Raw genomic sequence first — 23,019 nt, 5'->3', positions numbered from 1 at the left:
AAATGGTTGAAATGGTTGGTAAATAACTACCGAAATGGTTGACGTCTATTGAGAGGTCCTGGTCCATACACCGTACAAGAGCGAACTGAATTCTACCTACACTCTCTACACGCCGTGAGCGTGTTGGCTTTATACGCGTTGGTAAATCCCATCGTCGATTCACGACCTACTGCTTGGACTATCACACACTAACTGACTAGCAAGTCGCAGTGCACTCAAGGAACTCATAAGCACACTGTAACGTAACAACTTCGAAGTCAGCAATACATCGTTGAATGGCAGAAGCCAGTGTCGATGTGGAAACTTTTCAAAATACGATATCCCGTAAATGACTCGCACCAGATTCCTGCAACAAACATTTTAATTTGTCCTAATTTTACTTTGTAAATGTCAGTAGGCACTGTTCCATTTAAAAAAGTGTATGTCTGCATAGATAATACACTTTTTAAGTATTGTAATGATTTCATTATTTGCAGAAAATATGAGCCCCCTGACTACCAATCCATTCTGTGAAAACCACTCATCAATAACAATTTCCATTTACGCAATATTTATGGTGCAGATTTGACGTTGTGGACTTCTTTCTGTGGGGAAAGTTAAAAGACACTTTCTACAAGAACATACATTCGATGACATGCAACGACCTATTACTGCGGCCTGGTCGGTGCTGAAATGCAGCACGTGTGCAGCAGTCGTTCCATATCAGACGGGAAGCATCCGGGAGGATGACGGTTCAATCCCGCGCCTGGCCATCCTGATTTAGGTTTTCCGTAATTTCCCTAAATCGCTCCAGGCAAATTCCGGGATGGTTCCTTTTAAAGGGCACGGCCGACTTCCTACCCCATCCTTCCCTAATCCAATGAGACCGATGAACTCGCTGTCTGGTCACATGCCCCGAAACAACCCAACCCAGCCCAGATAGGAAGCGCGTATTGCCGCTGCTGGTGGTCATTTTGAGCACGACCTCTCATGGTGAAATGTCTCGTTACAGGTAAAATCTATATAATTAGTGAACGCTTTTTAGTTGTCCTATAGCCTGTGCTACCGCAGATATTGTACAAGTGTCGGTGCGGAATCTTTTCAAAATACGGTATCTCGTAAACGACTGTGACTAGAATCCTGTAGCAAACACCACCTACATTCTAATTTACCTCACTTTGTTAATACCAATAGGTGTTGGTCTGTTTAAAATAGTGTATGTTTGCACAAAAAATACACTTTATCAGTATTTTTACAGTCTGTTGATCGGCTAACAGCACAAGTTGGTTGGTTGGTTGTTTGGGGGAAGAGACCAAACAGCGAGATCATCGGTCTCATCGGATTAGGGGAGGAAGTCGGCCTGGCCCGTTCAGAGGAACCATCCCGGCATTTGCCTAGAGCGATTTAGGGAAATCACGGAAAACCTAAATCAGGATGGCCGGACGCGGGATTGAACCGTTGTCCTCCCGAATGCGAGTCCAGTGTGCTAACCACTGCGCCACCTCGCTCGGTGTAAACAGCACCAGTCCCTGACTGCCAATCCAGTCTATGAAAACTGCACATCAATAGCACTTCCCTCAGTATTTACAGTGCACATTTTAGATGATTCACCCTGCATATAGGGCGAAGGAAAATTCGCGGACTCGATCACTGCAGCCCGATTCCTCATGTACTATCAAAATAAAATATCTATCACAAAACTTCGTTCTTCGCATATCTACGTCAATAAATGGACTTTAACTACGTATGTCATCATAAGGCAGTAGTACTCCGTAGATGGTGCAGCAGATAGCGTTTTGTGTTTGTGTGCAGGACATCGAGAGTTCGATTCTGTTTCGAGAGTATTTGTTTTTATTTGCCAGTTCATTACACGTATCCGACGGTTACATAGTACGGTGTTTTGTAGCGATGAACATAACAAAAATGTGGTCCGACAAGTGGGAAATAGACAGCTGAAACAAACGACTTTTCATAGGTCAGAATAACCACAAAACTATAACGTTTTCTAGATGCTAATGATAGCTGAACAGTTAAATAACTTAACATCTATTGGTCGATTATATTACATTCAGTATGTCCGGAACAGTAACCAGTGAGAATAATAATATCCATATTGATACCGAATGACGTTTACAAAGGTACACGTTGTCCTCAGAGCAGATGCTCGAAGCAACGCCCCTTCACGATCAAATATTACGCGATCCACTGGATCATAAAGCTCTGGAATCTTCGCAACATGGCTGGATCCGCAAATACATGAGCAGCATGAACACGTACTACCAATTGTTCCACGTGTGTCAGAGAGGTAAAACACATGTGCCTCTTCGGCTGTCCCCACAGAAACAAATCCAGCGGATTTAGGTCAGATTAACGTGGAGGACGTACCGCTGGACGTCCCCGTACGAGCCATTTCCCTGGAAATGTTCTGTTTAAATACCGTCGCACATTAATTCCAAAGTGTGGAGGTGCACCGTCATGTTGGAACCATAACCTCTGCCTAACATGAAGTGGAACATCTTCCAGCACGTCTGGCAAATTGTTTGAAAGGAATGCACGGCATCTTCGTGTAGTCAACTTGTCAGGCAACACGTAGGAACCCAAACTCCAGTCTCCAAATACTCTGACCAAGACGTTGATGTCAAAAGGGCACTTGGTATCCACGGTCATCGCTGACGTGCCGGTTAACGTCACACCAGTGATGGGCATTGTGCGCACTGAAGACAACCTCACGAGTGAAATATTGCTGTATTTAGAGTCTTTGTTGGCTTCCTGTTGTTGTTGGACCCATTCACAGAACTGCATCCGCAGACAGCGGTCTGCATGATGCATGTGTTGCGTTAAAGGATATGGAAGGGCTGCAGCCCATGCTCGTGCAGCATGTCAACGACCGTGCTTTCGGAGACACGCAGCTGCCTTGATTCGCTACCTTTCCTTCGCTGTGGCTCTTGGTATATGGCCTTCAGAATGGCGTCCCCAGTAGCTGGAGTCCGGCGAGTCCGTGGACCGCCTCTGTGACGCGATGGTGGAAGGAGAGAACCCGTCTCCCGAAGGCGACACTCCTGACTACGAAACACATTTTTACCTGGATGACATCGACCAGGATATCTAGCAGCATATTCACGAGCGGCCACATCAGCCTGATTATCAGATGCACCAAGGACGAGAAACATATCCACGTAACTAATTCATCGTTTGTGTCTGCCATACGCCTGGAAACAGAATCGAATTTGTGCTGCCCCTGAGTAAAAATTCGCTCACATTTTATCAGCACAAGATGTACGTAGCCTCAAAATACGCAAAGTGGTTGGAAAATAAATATATAAATTTTATTTGTTAAAAGGAATTCTGTTTTATGTTATCGCGGCACAACAGCGACCAGGAGTCTAAAAAAAAGAATACGGAAGGCCAAAGAAGAGTTAATCATTTAAAACAACAAAGATGTAAAAGAATAAGAATGTTAGTAGTAAGTCCGAAGTAGGTCTGAAGTAGTCACAGAGTTCGTCGTTTGTTCATGGTTGGGACACTAGTTCGGCGTTTGACGCTTAATTAATATTATATCTTGCAGTAGGAGAATTTATGATCTGACTTACGTATTTACATCGAAACGTAAGGAAAGGAAAATTAGCAGGATAATATTGGATTCTATCCTGATTGGAAAGTTTGAAATTTGTCATCACTTACGTAAGGCTCAAGTTTTCGTTTAATTCTGAAGAAGATAAGTCTGTTTTCACTTAATGTGAGTGAACAACCATATAAAGTTCTTTGTAAAAAAGGGGATAATTCTCTGTCGGAGATTGTTCTTATCTTGATTGAAATGGGAAGTTTTGAAGCTAGATGCTTACAGATGGTTTATAAAGTAAGGACTGAGCTGTCCTAGAAAGTTGAACGAAGGATCAGTGTAGTATGTGAAGTTAATTTCAGAATAAATTTTGTTTGGGTTGAAAAGTGTCGCAGGTGATTTTGGTTGAATTTTCGTTGTCTTCGGGGTAGTAGTTCTGTACTGTAAAATACGTGAACCTTTCAATTGATGAGAAAGTGACGACAAGCGTAAGTGAAGCCTCTGTCGTATATTGATTTATTTTGATGATAGGTGTCGGTATATGTATGGTATATTTGTTGGTGGTTGTGGCTACTAACCCCTGTGGAGAGTGCAAACGATTGTGCGATTAAATCCTGCTCATTTCACTTAAAGAATTTATACTACTGCAATAGTTTTTCTTCCCATTTCATACTGAAATAAGCAATTGCGAGTTCAATAAGTGTGAGCACTTCTGGTGATGACAATACTATTGGATGGTAAGTAAAGTGAACAATTACCGGACATACTAAAAAGAAATTCTTATTATACATTGCTGGAAAAAATTATTTTAAAAATGGTTAGTAAGCGCGAATGTCCAACGCCTGAAGAGGTTGAGTCTTGTACATTATTTCATAGAGGGACAAAAGTGGTGGTGGAGCTTAGTGATTTGTTTTCCTTTATTTTTGATTTATTATTCAATATCGAAAATCGGGATTTTTTAAAAATCTTTTCCAGCAAAAGATTATGTAACAACTGAAATTGTTGAAACATAAAAGACTGAAATATTGTGTAACGTTCCTCAAAAACAATAAATTAACGTTCATCGTTAAATTAAAACCAAAAGTTCCACTCGTGTCCGAACTTATTGTGTAGTTAGTTAATACTACTTATATTCTTATGTCAATGTCTTTGAGCATTTTAAATGCAGAAATTATAATACAAATACTTCTGAAGCGAAATATGTAGTAATGTTTTTCTCTAAAGTGAAAAGAAAAGGATAAGATTGAATTTTGACAGTTACGATATAAAGTTTAAGCTGTCACAGAGGTTAACTGCCTCTGGCAGAAAAGATATATTTTATCATATCGAAACAATACGCAAACAGTAGTCATTTCTGCTGATCGCAAATATGTGTTTTTGTGTCGTTAATTTTCTTTAACGTTGATTTAACAACCTGATGGAAATAACGATTTCTTTTATTATCTAAAGAAATACCTTTTTATATAAATCCTCTTCAAATACAGGGCACAGACATAGGACTGGTTTTTCGTAAGCAAACATGACTTACTGATTGCAATACTCGGGTACGTAATATTTCGTGCGTCCATGCACTGAGAGTCCCACTAGTATCTATACTGCCGCATTTACTTTATTATGTCTTAGTCACTACTCTTTATTCATATTGTCACTAGAGTAATCTAATTTTCTCATTTAAACTATTGTCATGATGTAACTCTGATGTGTGAAATGCTGCATGTGTGGAACACTGGTCCGATGTAAGAGAGGGCCTGATGGCCCTAATCTGATCAGGTTAAATAAATAAATAAATATATTGGCATTTATTTGAGCAGAAGTTATAAGTAGGGCAGTAATTTGTGAATTTGTGATTTGCCGACTTGGAATTACAACGTTGTGAGTTTTTATTTGGGTGTTGAATTGAGGCGGAGCTGGACATCTTCTGAAAAGATCCAATGTGTCGGTGTCAGATTAATGTCGTTGCACATAACGTACGCCTACAGGTTGACTAGTCTTTTCAACTCTAACGGCCTAAATAAAACTGTGGTGTTACATTGCTGAGGGAAGTTGTTGTTACCAAAGTATAGGCACAACGAACATACATTAGTTTAGAGAATCCATCTCTAAAGATTCTCTGTAGTGTACTCAGACGTTTTCTTATATATTGTGCACTGATTTACGATATTAATCTTGAGAGCTCACGACTGTTCATCAATATATGTTAACACCGCTAATCGTTTCTATTGATTCCACAACTAAGAAGGTAGATTGTATTATGTTGTGATTGCCTATTGAAACTGTTCTTTGAAAATCTGTTTGATACGCTAGTCGGGTAGTGTAGTCAATTTATTGTATTATACTCTGTCAGTATCTTCTCTTGATGTCTTCACCGGAAACTTCAGATACGTCAGTCAGGCAACCACAGCCCAGAAGTGGTGTGCTGTTTTCCTCAGAATTGATGTACTCTAAAGTGATTATCTATTGCCATCCTCTTTGGGATCTGCTGTTGAACACTGGCTGGTAATAATGTTTCTTCAGGGGTAGCAGTTCAAATTCTCGACCTCCTGCATGGTAACATACAACGCTATCACTGCACCAGCTGCACGCGCTAGTCCTGTATGCTGATAGAGGCATGTGGTTACAGTAATGCCAAACTGCCACTCTTTCACGTCAGTTTATTGAGAGTAATATGCGCAGGACGAAATTTTGTGACAAATATTTTTGTATTACGACTATGTGAGGAATCGTGCTGCGAATTTTTCTTTACCTTGTGTACATAATTCAGTTTGTGCAAAACTCTCAGTGCGCGAATTCTACTCGTACTTGGCCATTTTATTTTTGGTTGTCAATGTTCTCGGTATATTGTCCGGGCGGACTTCACATGACATCCATTCAAGAGTTCATCGTTGAATATTTCACTCACTTTTTTTTTTATTACACAGGGCAGCGAGACCTCTGACCGAACACGGTGAGCCACCGTGTCGGCAGCCCTCGGCTATCCGGGCGATAGGTGTGAGGTATTAGTTTATTAAGTAGAGAGAGTTAGCGGGCCTTGCATCTCCAGCTCAAGCACCGGTCTCTCGTGAAAACGGCGAAGAAGGGACAGTTAGTGCCAGGCAGCTTGGTTGTTAGGAGTATAATGGGCTGTCTCAGGAGGAAAACGAACCAAATGTGCAATCATCGCGTATACTGGGAGGAATTGTCCACCAGATGGAAGAGGCCATTTCTGGAGCCACTGAGAGCGCAAGCTGAAATCGGTTGCAGAGCGTTGGTCACATCTGCACCAACGAAGTCTGTCGGGAGGGTTCTGAGATCACTTTCACTCAGCTGTTAACGAAGACGGGCGGCTGTAGTGAAGGCATGCAGCCACATTCATAAAGTCACTAACAGCTGGAGCATCTTCTCGGAGACTGATGAGGGTTCTCTGGTCAGGAGCCCAGTGGAGAGGCTAAAATAGAACTTTCTCCGATTCTGTGACAACATGTCCGTTGATTCCTCGTCCTACAATATGGAGTGAAGACTTGTAAATTCTGCCTTGATAGGTCAGGTGTGAACTATCCAACGTAAATAGTCACCGGTTTTTTGTGTTTCTCTTAATTTCTATTATTCTATTATTATCGTTGGTTCCGTGATCCCAGTAAATCCAGCAGCAAATAAGCCAATAATTTCAGCAACGCATAACAAATGCCGTGGTGACAATCAGAATAATTACTGAATAAAAGAATTAGGGAAACATGACTTGAGGCGTCTGCCATGCTCCTTGGAACAATAACTGAGGACTGAGTATGTTACCAAATCACGCCTTTATCTTTCACAGATTAAGTACACAACAAAACACCATTACCCCCTCGATCGCATACACAAAAGAACTGAAACGTACAACAGGTGTCGAAATCAAAGTGGAAACATTCATTCATCGCATCATCCTTGGTGCATTTCGTAGGACCTTGAGAGCTCCAATAACGTATATTCTTTCCGTGAGCGTTTATCACTGCATGTCAGCTATGTGGCGTGCTGCGGAGGTCACCATGTGGTATCGGTTCCCACTCGTCAATGAGAGCCCATCGGAGTTCACTGAGAGGCTTTGATGGAGCAGGACGACCACGAACAACTCTGTCAAGCATGTCCCACATATGCACAATGACGTTTAGGTCGGGAATCACTGCCGATCATTCCACTGCGTCGATGTCTACTCATCGCAGGACGTCCCTATTGACGCCCGCCAAGTAGGCCCTGCCATTAGAAGGAATACAGAGCTACCACAGTACGTCCCAACAGGTTTTTTTGATGTACGGCCTGCTGGTGAGGCGATCATGGACAACGAAAAGAGCCACATGGCTGTCGAAACTGAAGCCTAACCAAAAACCTCACAGAACTTCGAGTATTCGTCCATTTCCTCGATAAAATTTAGCAGGTACCGCTCATCACGAGTCTCCGCACGTGAATACGGCCATCACCTTGCCCTAGAGGATACCTGCACTCGTCTGTTAATAATACTGTTAATAATAAATTTTCCCAGTGGTAAAGTTGCTAGTAGACAAGGGAACGGCAGAATTGAAGGCGAACCACAAGGTGGTTTCGTGTCCAGCGGGGTGCTTTAACAGGACGTCTGGGTCTTAAGGTCCTTTCTCGAAATCTCTTCATTACATACTGATGTTACACAGCGGCTTCAGTGCACCTGCTGAGATCGACCTGCAGTGCTTCCACGGTATTCGTGCGACGCTGCAGAGCTGAAATGGAGAGATATAGTTTTTTACGGGGTGTTGTAACGCGTCTGCATCTTGTTCAAATCGCCTTGTGTACTGAGACACCCTGTAGCGTGTCCGCAACATTTGAATAACACATCGAGACCCATTGGCACCTACAGCAACTCGTTCGAAAGTCCATCCTTTACAGATCCAACAGACCACCCTAGTACTTGCACTGCATTTTGAAGGGGAATTTCATGTGATTAGTTGAATATAACGTCCACAAATGGCAAGCGCCATCTGCGTACCTCACTAGAAAACTTTGAGACACCAGTTATGTCATATTATGTTACTTAACCGGGGACCCAGAAACGACGGAAAGGCTTCGTCCTCGCCGTAGCCGGCAGTGGTACAACACCCAACGACGACTACCGCAGTCCACTTCACCCCTCCGCCGACCCACACGAACCCAGGGTTATTGTGCGGTTCGGCCCCCAGTGGACCCCCCAGGGGACGTCTCACACCAGAAGGGTGTAACCCCAACGTTTGCGTGGTAGAGTAATGGTGGTGTGCGCGTACGTGGAGAACTTGTTTGCGCAGCAAGCGCCGACGTAGTGCAGCTGAGGCGGAGTAAGGGGAACCAGCCCGCATTTTCCGAGGCAGATGGAAAACCGCCTAAAAACCATCCACAGACTGGCCGGCTCACCGGACCTCGACACAAATCGGCCGATCGGATTCGTGCCGGGGACCAGGCGCTCCTTCCCGCCCGGAAAGCCGTGCGTTAGACCGCACGGCCAACCGGGCGGGCGGGACACCACTACTCAGTTTCCTGTAAGGGGTCATCTGATACTGTAATGCATAACGCAGCTAGTTAACAGCGGATGAATTTGGTTGTTGACGACATTGAAAGCGAAGATCTCAGGCCTTGCAGTGAGACCACAGGTACCGAATGCCTGAAAATAGATTTAACGTGCCAGACGTTTTTACGCCTGAGCCACTAATTCTTTTGAACAGTGTATTAGACACAGTGGAAAACAGACACCTCTACATCAGCCTAGGAACTGAGAGTTCGTAAAAACCCGAAGACGATTGTGGGCAAAATTTCCGACGCCACGTGGAACCTACATCGGAAATAGAGACTAGACTCTTCAGAAGGAGTAGTGTTTAAAGCGAGAAGTACTAGACCAAGTGAGACCAAAAATGAATACGAATATCTAATAACACGGATAAGAATAACCCGTAGCGGTGGACTCAGACTAATAATCTCCCATCAACCAGATGCAGATGTATCACTAGTAGAGTCGCACATTCTCGATAGCACGGAAGTACTCCGAGAATACCATACAAGTTGGTGGTGACTTTAACCTGCCCAATATCGACTGGGAAATTAATGTACATGTTATCGACTACTAGGTTAAACAGTTTTGCGAAATAATACTCAAAACTTCTTCCGGCAGCTGCTTCGAAGAACTAGTTTGACAACCGACAGGCGAGAGAAATATTCTTGACCTGTTAGTTAACAAACATACGATGTTTTCGAAATTGTCACCAATGATTGGGGTGTTACTGTCAGTGATATTGCTGTAGGAACAACTGTCACCAGAGCACAGCAGTTATCAAGAAAACTAGTCGTGTATTTGAATTTAGTCGAACTGATACCATCAACTTATTTACAATACGAACTGAGAGCAGAGGGAAAAATCGAGATTAAAATTGAAAGACCACGGTTGGGATTGTTTTTTTCTCAAATAAAATCATAAAAGACGGCATAGACACACTCTGTCTTAATAGTAATATTCATACAATATTTGCAAAAATTGAGATTACAACACTCTCGCTACAAGAAAGACGGCGGGAACACCGACAGAGAAAAAAGTTTATAGCATCTCGTCCATGGGTAAGACGGTCACGCGTAGAGACTACAATAATCTTCCGAGCCTTGGTAGAGGAAATGTTATCACTTAGAGTTATGCAAATCCATTGTGCCAGAGTGGCTTAGTGGTTAACACATGTGATTAGTAAAATACAGAACTACGTTCAAATCCTGGCCTTCGTACAAGTTTTAATTTATCGCTTCACTCTAAATATATTCATCATAGATACATAGACTTGAAATGGTCTCTGGAACCAATTAGTATCGAATGATTAAAGCACCTGCCGCTGGGTTTGAGGCATTATTCACTGTTTCCTTCAATGGTGAGGTACTGTTGGAGAGTCTCTGCAATACTGTTCACTTTATGGGGGAATTCCAAGTGGGCTGAGGGGTGAATGGGAATTTAGATTGAGGAGGGAGGCGTGTTAAGGGAGTCTGTGCAATTATGTAAAGCCATTGTGCCAGGGTAGCGTGGTGGTTAGCACATTTGCACATTTGCGCTACCTGGGCTCGAATCCCGGTATCGGTACAAATTTTCGTTCATCGCTTCAGTCTCCGTATACAAATCATAAATTTTTTACACTTGAGAAGGTCTCAACCACGTGGTTTATTTAAACACCTGTGCTTGAGTTTCGGGGAGGATCCCCTGTGGTGTTCGATGTTGAGAAGCTATCCCAATACATGCGAGAACCTCTGCAGTGCTGTTTGAGTGTATTGGGAATACGAAGTCGGCTGAGGCGTGAATGGGGATTTGGTTTTAGTAGGGCGGTATGTTAGTGTAGTCTGCGCACTAATGCAGAGCCACTGTGCCCGAATGCCGTAGTGGTTAACGTGTCTGCCTTGTGAGTTGGAGACACAAGTTCGAATCTTGGCACTGGCATAAATTTCCGTTCGTCGCTTAGGTGTGCATATTTACGTCATAGATGTCGGAGTCTTGAAAAAGTTTCTGGAACCATATAGTTTCATTTCTTTTAAAAAAATTCTGTAACATTCCGGTCTTACGTAAAGAAGCCTTCTATTCAATTATGCGTGGCCCATGTCATGTCGTAACCTACAGCAGCATGCTGAGAGATGAAATTTCGAAATTCGTATTTAAAACCGTATTCACAGACTGTAATAGTGTCCGATCGCCGTATAGACTCAGAAAATAGTTATATCGGTTAGCACTTGGGGTTTGATAAATCAATTAAGAGTTCTTCAACCGAACAGGTCCTGACACTGTCCCAGCCAGACTTTAGACTGAATATGCCACGGCATTAGCTCCTTTCTTAGCTTATGTTCGTATTTTTGCTAGCCGAGAAACCTGTCGTTTCCCTAGTATTTGATTAGAGCTGTGCGTCCACGCCCGTAGAACGCAGTCACTTGCCTTGGCTTAATGACATCATATTTCCTGCACTATGTGTTCAATGACGTAATTTTGTAGGTATATTCAGTGGCGTGTGTGGACACTGCCTGCATAATGTGTTGTGAACGCAGTTAGTAGCAACAAAGTAATAAAGTTGTACGTCATGCATGATGCCGCAATTTTGCATGCATATCACTGTTCATGACATGTCGTACAATGATATAACTCTGCTTTTCTCGAAATGTCCTAAATTTAAAACTTGATTCGAAGGAATCCTTTCCGACATTGCTATTTTATAAGCCTCAGGTGAAGTATTTGTTAATAGGTTGCACTGGACTGAAAAGTCTACTGCACGTCCAGCGGAAAAGTAGCAAACAATAACCGCTTTTCATTTCATCATTTTTAGGGTTATGAACGAGAAAATGTTTTCTAAAGATTTGAAATTATGTTTATAGTTTGTTGCAAGTCACTAAACTTGTCATTCTCAAATACAGTATGAATTAAGTCTGGGAATATGCGCGTCATGGGCTACGCTTCTTTTTCGCCCCAACCTCCAACCCTCTGAAAGACAGGTAGTTCTTACACCCACAGCGATTGTCAGTTGACAATAAGGTATATTTGCAGCAAGTTCGAGTGAAATCAGTCCATTGGCTTAGCAGGAGATGTGGAACACGCATACATACACAACCATTTTTAATGTGTGTGGATTTATGGAGAATCGTAGCAAAACGACTGATGTTTTCAATATATTTTAACTGTGTATCAGATTGCATCAGCAGCCCTAGAAGATTGTAGGTGACGATGCTATTGTCTATAGAAAACCATTGCTATTGGACTATCATAAGGAACTGCGGAAAGACTTAGACAAAATATACACTTCATATAATGAATTTCAGCTCTCCTGAAATTTGCATAAATGTAAATAGTGCCTAAAATAGAAAGAAGCTGATAGTATGTGATTACACCATTAGGTGAGAAGATCTTGTGGACATCACATCGAGTATATATTCAGGAGTAATTCCAAGAAGTGATATGAAATCATACAATAACAGCGATACGGGAGACGAATGGAAGTCAAATTGGATGTAACGGTTCTGCAGTAATCGTTGTTTCCTTAGAGGTTTCTGAGAATTCGATTTAGATTTGTTGAGAGGGTTTTGTGTAGAGGAAAACACATGAAAGATGCTAGTGGACCCAACTCTAGAGTGCTGTTCCAGTGTTTGTGAGTCCCAATGAAGCGCGCATGACCAGAGCCCAAGACGGAATTAAAAGGACGGCAACAAGGATGGTAGCAGGCCAGTGTAGCACGTACGTAAATGTAACAAGTGCATAGTAACTCAGGAAGAAAGGTACATGCTTTGACGGGTAATACTATTAGTGATACTCACCAAAAAAATGTTCTATGAACGTATGTCCTTTCTTAACAGTTTCCGAGGAAACTAACGATAATAATAGGTTCAAATGGCTCTGAGCACTATGGGACTTAACTTCTAAGGTCATCAGCCCCTAGAACTTAGAACTACTAAAACCTAACTAACCTAAGAACGTCACATACATCCATGTCCGGAGCAGGATTCAAACCTGCGACCGTTGCGGTCGCGCAGTTCCAGACTGTAGCGCCTAGAACCGCTCGACCACCCTGGCCGGCGATAATAATAGGAATGCGGGCGGTAGTAATTGAAACATCTTGATCTGATGTTTTGTTTAATTCTGTAGAATTCTTCGCAAAAGATGTTCAAGAAGTCCACCTTCAACTGCAATGCATTTAGCAGCTTTTGTAGACAGCTATACTTTTGCTGATCTGAGCCCATTCCTACGGTCCTTTAGTTGAGCACTCGGATGTAAAATACGTGGTAGAAGTACCTCCTCTCTGTCCACTCGGCGCTTGTTGATTTCGCTCTCAAGCCAACCGCACAAATAGTAACCTCATACCATAATTACGTAGGCTTTGGCCAACGGTATCATGACGATCAAAATTCTTCTGGGAACTCTACCACGTCATTATAGAAAATACTTTAATTACAGACTGAGGAAGACAGTTGTAGAACCGTGGAAACGTTGATTTTAAATTTGCAAGTGAAGTATTTTATACAATGTCGCGATACAACACCGACAAGAATTTTTATCATCAGTTATCTAATGGAATAAGATCGGGTGACCTCAGTGGCCAAAAAATGGCTACACATGGCGACCGATCCAACCCACAGCATACGTTTCGGGGCTGTACTGCGCCACTGTCCGTACTGAACGTGCAGGAGTTCCGTCGTGCTGAAAGTTCATACGATTTCGTGTTGCCAAAGGAATATCCTCCAAGTACTCTGGCAATACATTTTGTGGTAAACGAGATGCCGAAAATTCAGTAAGACGGTTATCTAAAACAACCAGACCGATGAGTTGGTCATCAATAATGCCGCACCACACGTACTGAAATGGTAGTTAAAGGTAAGCAGCCTGATGTCACTTTAGCTTTATTCGCATGTGAGTGCTGGTGAAGGACATGCGGCTGACGCCTGTCGTTTCCAAACAGCTGTTGTCGGATATGGTTAAGAAAAGGGCAGATGTTCATTTGCAGTTCTTTTTGTTAAGAATCACCAGTACTGTCACACTCAGATTATGCATCTTTCCTCCTAATCAACCTGTATGCTCAGAGAACGTGAATTGGCGAAAGACAGTCGAATGAAATCACTCGTGAGTTCCTAAGGGCAATCAGCAGTCGAGGTAGCACAATGACTGTGCGCAGTGAATTTAAAACAGTGGGGTATAATGGCCGAGCAGCTTCTCATATGGCAGACATCTCTTAATCAGGGGTAAGTGGTGCTCGAGATGGCGTAAAAAGAGACGCCAGTGGACAGCAGATGACTAAAAACGATTTATTTGGGTGACGAATCTCGCTAAATCCTGTGGAAATCCGATGGAAAGATTTTTGTCTGGCGAACGCCTGGAGAACGTTACCTGCCCTCATCCGTAGCGCCAACAGTGAAGTGTATACTAGTGTTTCCTTGGTTAGAAGGTGGCAGTATTTTGTGAGCAATAACATTCCAGAAATGGGCTGCCCTGCCCAGTGTCCCGCAAAGATTTCTGACGAGTTAGAACGTCGACTTCGCTCTAGATCCCAGCGACTACTGCCTTCTCCGTCTCCGGCTCTTGAGGAAAAATGGGTTGCCGTTTCACTACAGACATTCACACAGGTCTCACGTCTCCCCTGCAGAGGCGAAGGGTTCACCTCTATGTTATTGTCCACTATAGGTGCCCGGCTACTTTTGATCAGATAATGTATTGTTTTTTGAAATACTGATTCCCGTTCATTCATCTCTTCATTTATTTAAACGATCATTTTCAAGACCACCCGGTGCGTGGGGCAGAAATACTTTTCTACTACTCATAAAAACACTAAGAACTTACGAGTAGATAAGTGTTTATTAGGTAATATTTTGTGCGGTACCATTTCTTTCTCAAGGGTCTGCTCTAGAGTGTAATCAACTCTCCACTGTTTTGACATTTTGGTAGGCGCTGCATCTGTAAGAATGCCAGCACAGTGACTTAATATGTACTGTTTCTTCTCGACGTAGCACTTTCAGAATGAGACTGCAACCTTGAACTTTTGCTGTTGGTAACGATTCAGGAATGCAAATCAGTAAATCTCACTCCAATTGTAAAGTTACAACATAAAACAATAGAAACAGGAAGAGCAGGAAAACAAGTTGGCTACTCTTGTTGTAACACGTTTATGCTACGAATACCTCGTTTTACAGTGTCGTAATACCTGTGCCAGCGTATGATTACTGAAATGGAAATCAGATTATATATTTACGCCCTTGTGATTCAGCTGCCAACAAGGAAGTACGGACCTGCTGGTTACCTGCTTCTTACGTAAGAACGTGATTTTGGTTTGCAAGAGGAGCCTCAGCTGAAAATATCATTCATAGCACCCATGTCACTTCCTGCACGGCTGTATACCGACAGCCTTCCCCAAACAGAGCAGCCAATAATATTACTTAAAACCGTCACTAGTATTTACCAAGACGGCTTGTTAATGGTCACCCCGCTGTCTGCGGATCTCGTCCAATTTTTCTTCGCCATGTCTTAGACAGTGGACTTGACATTGACCAGCAAACATTTATTCCTACTATCGGTAGCAGAGCCTCTTTAAGGGCCAACCGACACAAGCGGCGCTTTGGGCTCCAGGCTGAGAGGGACGCCGGAGGTGTCACAGCTGCGAGATTCCCAAAGAGGTCATATCACAAAGTAGCACACGCTTGGCGCGCCATTCTGAGACAGCTGCCAGGGGCGCCCAAGTGCAATATCTGTATTCAGTGCGTATCACAATTAGTACCGTAAAGTGACACAGGTCAAAGTGTACGACGGAAATGGGAGGGAGGGGAGGGAGGAGAAGAGGTCGGGCATGTAGTTGTCATTTGTGTGGAAAAATATCTTGAAACGACCCTGGTGGGTAGGCCGATGGATACTGTGTCTTCATATAAAGGACCAGTGTAATGCAGAAGTGAAAAATCACAAACTTCTGCAAAACGAGTATGTAATCATAGATGGCTCATTATACACCTTATTTTTGTTCTTCTGTCATGTGGCAGTTCAGAGGTATCGAAATGTTGAGTATTTGCTGTTGTGGTAGTGCTATTAAACACACACGTCACCGTGTTGCGCTGGGTTGCAGGAAACCAGAGCATGTGTACTTTCACCGTTAGGCAAATAATGAATAGTATGATGAAATTACAAAACGTTTTTGCAGCACAACTCAAGTGCAAACTCAAACTAAGTTAACTGACAACTTTATACAGCAAATTTCCCTGTTTATAAACTGGTTCATGAGCCAAGACAGAAAGGAATTATAGACTTCAGCTTCCTGCGGGCATTGATTTATAACAATGGGGCACGTTGAAAATTTGTGCTGGACTGCAATTCGAACAGCGGTCTCCCTCTTATTAGGCACATCTGTTGACCGCTAAGGCATCGACTCCCATAAGAGTTCGAGCATGGTGCGGACCTGCTGAAGGGAACGTTGATCGTCCTCGTCGTAGTGGTATATGGGGTGTCTGTTATTACGGACATGTCAGAAAAAATTGACACCATTTTGATCCCCTAGCGAGTATGAATCCAGCAACGAAGGAATTAAAAACGTTAACTGCTGAAAGAACATGCTCAAAAGAACAGACACCACATATACAATTATGGCAATGACGGGCAACGATTTCTTCAGTGTAGGTGCTCATCAACCTTGAACCCTCACGGTAATCGGCGGGATGTCGCAAGTAATAAGGTTATGGAGCAGCTGCAAAACATCATGGCATGCTAGGGATAGTCCATATTGACGTGGTGACTGTTGTATCTGGATAGCGTAGTAGTTACTGCATCTCCATAGTAAGCAGGAGACCCGAGTTCGAATCCTGGTCCAGCACAAACTTTCACCTTGTCCTATTGATGCCCACTGGCAGCTAATGTCATTAATTCCTTTTCATCTTAATGCATAGTGGTTGTCTTTTGTGTCTCCTTTTCTCCTTGAAATATATTATCAGATTTATGTAGAATGAGTCACCATTATTTGGATATTATAGTAATCGACATTATTATAATAATATTCATTGATTATTTTACTTGTTCCCGTTAAAGAATCACGTTTGAAGTAAATATAGACATGATGATAGACATCATATCCATGATAAGTGATCCTGGCAGCATCACATCAGTATCACATTGACAACTATGAGCAACTTCATATATCGTAAAAAGCGATGAGATTTGTTAGTATGCATATAACAGTCAGGAGACGTAAAGAACACTTAACAGCTGTCCAAAAGCCATTAACCTTAAATAAGCACAAGTACGTAGAGCAGAGGGTCAAACACATTTTATATGTTCATGTGGGATTGCAATTACATTTGTAAAGTATCATTTAAATGAAATAACTTCGGAGTGATGCAATTTACAACATCCCGAAAAAATACATAAAATTTTACTGAAATGTAAATTAACCAATATTAATTCGAGCACTGTATAATCTTATGATTCAGTTTGATTTATTCTGTGTAGTTGTGTCATTATCCTTCTTTCGATTACTGTAGCTTGAAGTCTTTGATATTCTGCAGATACAAAGTGTTGAAAAATATATTAATTAACATTTCACCTTAGTAAAACGAGGTTATTTAAGCAGTTTTCCTTCAAACGTATTATCTTACTAAGAGCAGAGTGTAATCCTGTCTTGCAGCATCAGTAAAAGTTGTCGTAATCGTCGACAAGATATGTCGAAGTGTAATCTGGATTAATACTGAAGTCCTTACAAGAAAATGTACATATAGAATGTATTAGATGTTAAATGAATCCGATAATTCCGGACAACTACTTGTTCTACTATGAAATAGATGTTTTGTTGAATTACAATTTAAATCTGATATGGGCTAATGGATATACAAAATATGCCAGTCTTCAGGAAAGTCAGTCATCTACTTTGTACATGTAAGTGGTAATTTCTTCAGTTTTCATAAACAATTGGATGGAGCATTGTCCATTAGTGCCGCTTAAAGAATCGTTGATTTGGCCAAAATAAGTTAAAGAAAGCCTGTAAGAAGCGTAAAATAAGAACATGCTACATTCCGTATTCTCATAACACAGCAAAATAGTTGCCCTTGGATCATTTATTGCTCGTTTCCGAAAGCTGAGTGAGGTACCTTTCAGCACCATGAACAGACATTACGCCATACCGAAACCGCATGAACTAAGCTGTGGCAGACTAGCATGTTATCACGTGACATGCAGTAAGAGATGCTTAGTGTACCTGCAACGATCTGTCTGACTATAGCATATCGAACTGAGTACTGTTTCGTTTGACTCGGTGTCTAACTGAAGGGGAAGCAGGCTGCCTCACTGAACACGTTACACATAGGTGAGTCATGAAACATACAGGGTTAAGTGGTAACTTGGGGTAAGTGGTGCTCACGGCCTTAAATATTGTTGTCGGTACACTTTACGTCTATAACACAAAGTACAAGACCACTTTTGTGCACACATTAGCTTAGTGCCTCGAGTGGTCTCTGACATCCCTTAACATACTGAAACGATTGCAGTTTTCCGCTCTTACATTGTTAAAGAATTATTTAAGAAAGAAATTCAACAGTGATTTGACATCATCCGTGAAAATGTTCTTACGATTTTCACCCTATCATCCAAGGACTTCCGAAAATTTGTTTTATTTTATCTTTACTGAGTAGTGGACATCAGTTAGGCTGACACGGAAATGCAACCAAAGTACTATCCACATGCATTACAAGTCTGTCCATAACGCACAGTTTCAAATCAAGATCAGTGAATGAAATCACATTGGATTTTGCGTATAGTTCGTCAGCTACATTCTGCGCTTCATTTTCAAATGGTCGAAACCTGAGTCAAGCTCTGTGTTAGTGAAGACATGTCTGGCTACTGCTGTGCAACGTACGTAAGAGTTTCAGAATTTTGTGCAACTTCGTTAGCAACCAAATAATCTTTTATCAAGGATTTCGGAATAAATTTCAGGAAGGTCAATTGTTAACCCTCGCTCACGATATTTTGTCCTCAAGACTTAACTAGAGATTTTCATAATCGTTGCCGTGATCACTGTGGTCTATTTAGTAGTGAACATATTCTGCCTAAAAGGTCTTTGCACTGTTGGTCGATGTTAGATGTAAAAGAAACTGGCATCAGTATAGAATTTTGAGTCTTCCTTGATGGAAAACACTTTTGCTTTTATTTATCTTATTTTCTTTCCAAACAAGTTTCAGATACAATATCGTCATCAACAGCGTCTTTTTGTCTTTCGTCTTACGTCACAGCATTGTTTTTACGGTTGATGCCATTGTTCTGGTACATTTTGTGTGCTTTTGTTGCCGTTTCTTCGGCGTATAGCGTCTCATCTGCAACATTGTTCGTCGGCTTGCAGTTGCTTTTAAACACAGGTAAAACATAACTATTCCTTATTGGTCGTAATTCAAAACATTAAGCCATCTTTTGAACTATGACCATGGTGTAAAAGTTATACTTCTCGTGTTTGAATGCAACTGCAAGTCGAGCAACAAACTTACAATGCCATGCTGTCTGTCTAAAAAGCAGCACCAAAAACACAGAAAATATGCTGGACATATTGTCGCTTTTTATGCAGACATGGATGAGTAGAAGAGTTTCAAGATAAAATGATTGTAATATGAACTAATTACATACACATGTAGGTATAAGCTATGATGCACATTTCTTGCGCGGAATGACGTACAATACAGCGTTTCATGAAAGATTTTAAAAAAATTTAGGAATACCTGGTAAAGTGAGTCGTGTGTGCATGTGTGTGTGTGTGTGTGTGTGTGTGTGTGTGTGTGTGTGAGAGAGAGAGAGAGACAGAGAGAGAGAGAGAGAAACGTCTTTACTATATTTATTTGGCCTCTAGCTGCCCAGCTTTTTTCCAATTACATTATGTTGTTATTTAATGCATTTACAATAACTACACATTTATTTGTCGTGTTAGCAACTGATCTTCTATGCATTTAATGAACCAGCTTGTCCTAAACAGGTAAAAACTCTCCGCTGGCAGCCTGGGCGAGATTGCCAACACAACACAGAGCTCTAAAGTGCGCACCTTACTCGTCGCGTGGTCACCTAAAACAGGGAATTGATGCCCAGACGAGCAGGCAGCGCCGCTGAAAATTCTGCCTTTACCTGTGGGCTGACACGACGCTATGGGCACCTGGCCATCCTGTGATAAAAGTGCAGCGGAACGCAAGCCGCTGTCCAGCCATTTGTGGATTCTTCCATAAATGACGCTGTTGTGGTCCGTACACATCGTACACTCCCTGTGGAACGTGAACATCGACAAAAATTGTTTTTCGCATTTCTGATCAATTATTGCTGTAGTATAATCCTTCTTGAACAACCAGTAAACCCCCAAATCTTTAAATAATCAAACTCCCATGAATAACATACCTGAAAACGTCTGATTCCTTTATACAGGGTGGCGCACGAAATGTGTTACCAACTGTTTCTTTCACAATTTACGACGCACATTAGATATCCCGCTGGGATCTCTACACTAGTACCAGCAGAGCTTGGAAAAACAAGTGAGTTACAAAATGACGTGTAATTCACGATACTGCCGCTAGGAGACTAGTTAGCAGCAATGGCTGACGATGGAAGACTGACGACACACCAACGATCGGCAATTGTGTTACTTTTTCATGAAACGAAAAGCCTTGCTGTGACTCAGAGGCGTTTTCGACAACAGTTTAACACATGATGGGCCCTGTGCAAGAAGACCATCCACAGGTCGTATAATAAATTTGTACAGGAAGGAACAGTATTGGAAGCGAAGCGACCTCGGCCTAAACCTGTTTGTTCGCCGGAGAATATTGAAGCGGTACGAGTTGCTGTACAGAGAAGTCCCGTGAAATCGTGTTGAAAGGCAGCAATGCAACTGGAAATATCCAGACGCTCCGTTCAACGCATTCTTAAAAGTGACCTCCATATGTACTCATACAAGATGACCTGTGCACAGAAGCTCACTGAAGAACACAAGCAGCAGAGACTACTGTTTGCTCAGTGGGCGGAGGATAGGGAAGAAACTCTCGACAACATTTGGTTTTCAGATGAGGTGCATTTTCATTTAGACTGTGTGGTTAACAAACAAAATGTACGCTTTTGGGCCACTGAAAACCCAGAAGTGCTTCATGAACGACAACATTATGCTCCGAGGATTACAGCGTGGGCAGCATTTTCCAGTCACGGACTTATTGGACCCTCTTTCTTTGAAGAAACTGAGAACAGCGAACGTTATTTGAGCATGCTTCGCAATAGCTTCATTCCACAGCTTCTTGCTTCTGCCTTGCCCTTCAACACGCTGTGGTTCATGCAAGATGGAGCAAGGCCACATACTGCAAACACTGTGTTGGAGTTTTTACACGAGCATTTCGACATGCGGATCATTTCACTCAGGTTTACAGGTCGCTTAAATAACGGACAAAATTAGCCCCCCAATATTCCAGACCTCAATCCATGTGACTTTTTTCTTTGGGGGTACCTAAAGGAAAAAATTTTCCCGAAACGTCCACGTGATTTAATGGAGCTCAGAAGACTTACCTTCAAGCTCGCAGTGAAATTACAGAAGAAATGTGCCGTAGGGTAATCACTATGTTCAATGTTCGTTTGAAGGAAGTTAGGAAACGAAATGCTGGATATATTGAGCATGTGCTGAGTTAGAACAAATCTCCATGGACGGCTCTACATTGTAGTATATGTTCCTTTTAGATTGTATTGACAATAAAGTTTATATGCAAAAACAAAATGGTAACACATTTCGTGTGCCACCCTGTAGATATGATAATATGTCAAATATTTGACGTTAAACTTGTAAGCGAGAAAAAGTTCACAAAAATTTTGAAATTATGTTTAAAGTTTGTTGGAGGTCAGTAAGTGCTCTCATTCTCAATTACTGTACGAATATAAGCTGGGTGTTGGGTTACGCTGCCTCAAAACATACAAACAGTTCTTAACTTTAATACTCGTATTACTACCTTTGATATAAGTTTATACATATTAACAAACAGATTATAACAGCACTCGGTTTTTTTATAATTTGGTCAATCATTACATGAAATAAGTGAAATGTATTCGAACTTGCGAAAATGGACAACATTCAACTGTGTAATGGAATGACAACACAAATTTATGCCGGACCAGGACTCAACCCCGGATTTCATGCGCATCGCTTATCGCGACCGCTCGTGACAAGCGGCAAATCGAGCCCCTGTCTGGCGCAAATATTCGTTGTCATTCCATTATACAGCTGAAGTTTGCCCATATTCGCAATACACTGCATTGTACTTCTGAACAGAACAGGTACAACAATATCGTTATTTCAGGAAATATTGAAAATAAGATTTTTTTTGCCGACCACAGCTAGGATCTGGTGATCGTGTCCCTGGTTAGACGTTTAGTAATATGTATATTATAGAAAATATTGATAAAACAACTGCGGCGTTTGAAAAACGTTAAGAATTAAGGATAAAGTATTCAATTGGTTACAGTTTTAACTGCAATAAGAAGCAACAAAAGAAAAAGACTGCTTGGCTAACATTCATTGTGGTGTTTACACCCACGAAAAATTACTTCGAACTAAAAAAAAAGGGACCACGCCTTCCTATCTAACCCATGTTAATTTAGTCAAATATTTGATCCATTTCTGAAAAAATCTATTTAATGCAGGACCTTAATATTTTAATGAATGTTACATGATGCTAATAGAGTCAACCGTACTAAAATCTACTTTATAGTTTTTAAGAAATACTTTTTTAAATTTATTTTCTGCTGAAAATATTTTTTGTGAACTTCCTAGTGGGGGATATTAATGAATGAAGTACCAGAGGTGGCTTTTTATGTTATACAGAGTCTCTGAAAATTTCATTCATTTATCTATGATATTTTCTGATATAATGGGGCATATGTACTGAAAATTTTAGTTTGCGGGAAATTGACTTTAAAGAAAAAACTTTTTAAAATTTGTTCCTTACAGTTAATTAAAACTGTCCGCTGCATATATGGCCCTTCTCTGGCCTCTAGCAGGTCTTCCAGCTTC

This window comes from Schistocerca piceifrons, chromosome 2 (assembly GCF_021461385.2).
Source record: "Schistocerca piceifrons isolate TAMUIC-IGC-003096 chromosome 2, iqSchPice1.1, whole genome shotgun sequence".
Lineage (NCBI taxonomy): Eukaryota > Metazoa > Arthropoda > Insecta > Orthoptera > Acrididae > Schistocerca > Schistocerca piceifrons.
The sequence above is the reverse complement of the archived record's forward strand: the minus strand, read 5'-3'. Positions refer to the sequence as shown.